General features: G+C 42.8%; 1 pseudogene; it reads right to left on the bottom strand.

The window, feature by feature from the left end:
• Positions 1-377: 377 nt before the first annotated feature.
• Positions 378-523, bottom strand: LOC121927398 (annotated as a pseudogene).
• Between the last annotated feature and the right edge of the window lie 472 nt (positions 524-995).

Here is a 995-nt window from a genome sequence, read left to right as displayed (position 1 = left end):
AGGAGAAGGGGTGCCCTGTGCATGTGAGGGGTCCATGGAATTGCAACCCTAGGCTTGAAAGGGGGAGAGTTTTTTTCAGACAAGAGCTTCAGGGCTTCCTTGCCTGCAGGCTCTTGGATGGTGTTGGAGCATAAGGGATCCTTGTATTAAGTATCGGATGGTAGATGAATAAATTTAGACACTTACCAACAAAATGTTCCTAATCCAAAAACATGGAGACTTCTTGAGGAATCCATTGTCCTCTGCCTACAAAGGGAAAGGATGGAGTGGCATGGGGGGAGGAAGCATGCACCGCCCCTGGAAGGCCCCCCCCCCCAGTTGGTGCAGGGACACCCGGTGACACCCAGTGCAGGGACGCCACTGGTTTCAGGGGGTCTAATTGGGAGATGAACCAGAGGTACTACAAATTATGCAGTCAAGTTTCCCACATTTGGGAAAATCACAGGGGTCAGTGCACCTGGAGTGCAATGGATGAGCCACAACTTCCCTCGTGATCAAGGTGTTTCCCCTGCCAGGTCTATTCATTTAAATTGTAAGCTGCTCTGAGTCCCAATTTTTTGGGGGAAAGTGGGATGATGATGATGATGATGACGACGACGACAACAACAACAACAGTGGCAACAATATTGTAGCTGTATCCTAAGTAAGATTGGTGTCTTCTTGTACTCCTGCCCTCTGGAATTTCCTTCCACAGGATGCTTTCCTTTCACCAGCAGACAAAACATTATTTAAGCAAACTTTTTAATGCTTAAGCAGTGAAGGATTTAAAAAAAAAATGTAAATGTATGTTTTATCTGTTTTTAACTTTTCTATGTTTTTAAATCAGTTTTATAGTATTTTATATTGTTTTCATACTTGTCTTTAACTTTTTGCATCATTTTAATGTACTGTATTATTGAAGTTGTCTTGGGTCCCGGCCTGGGAGAAAGACGGCATATAAATAAAGTAAATCAAAATAAGTAAAATAAATAAGACCTTGGACTGAATTGCCAACC

Source organism: Sceloporus undulatus, chromosome 3 (genome assembly GCF_019175285.1).
Source record: "Sceloporus undulatus isolate JIND9_A2432 ecotype Alabama chromosome 3, SceUnd_v1.1, whole genome shotgun sequence".
NCBI lineage: Eukaryota > Metazoa > Chordata > Lepidosauria > Squamata > Phrynosomatidae > Sceloporus > Sceloporus undulatus.
Note: the sequence above shows the minus strand (reverse complement) of the source record. Positions and strands in the feature narration are given on the sequence as shown.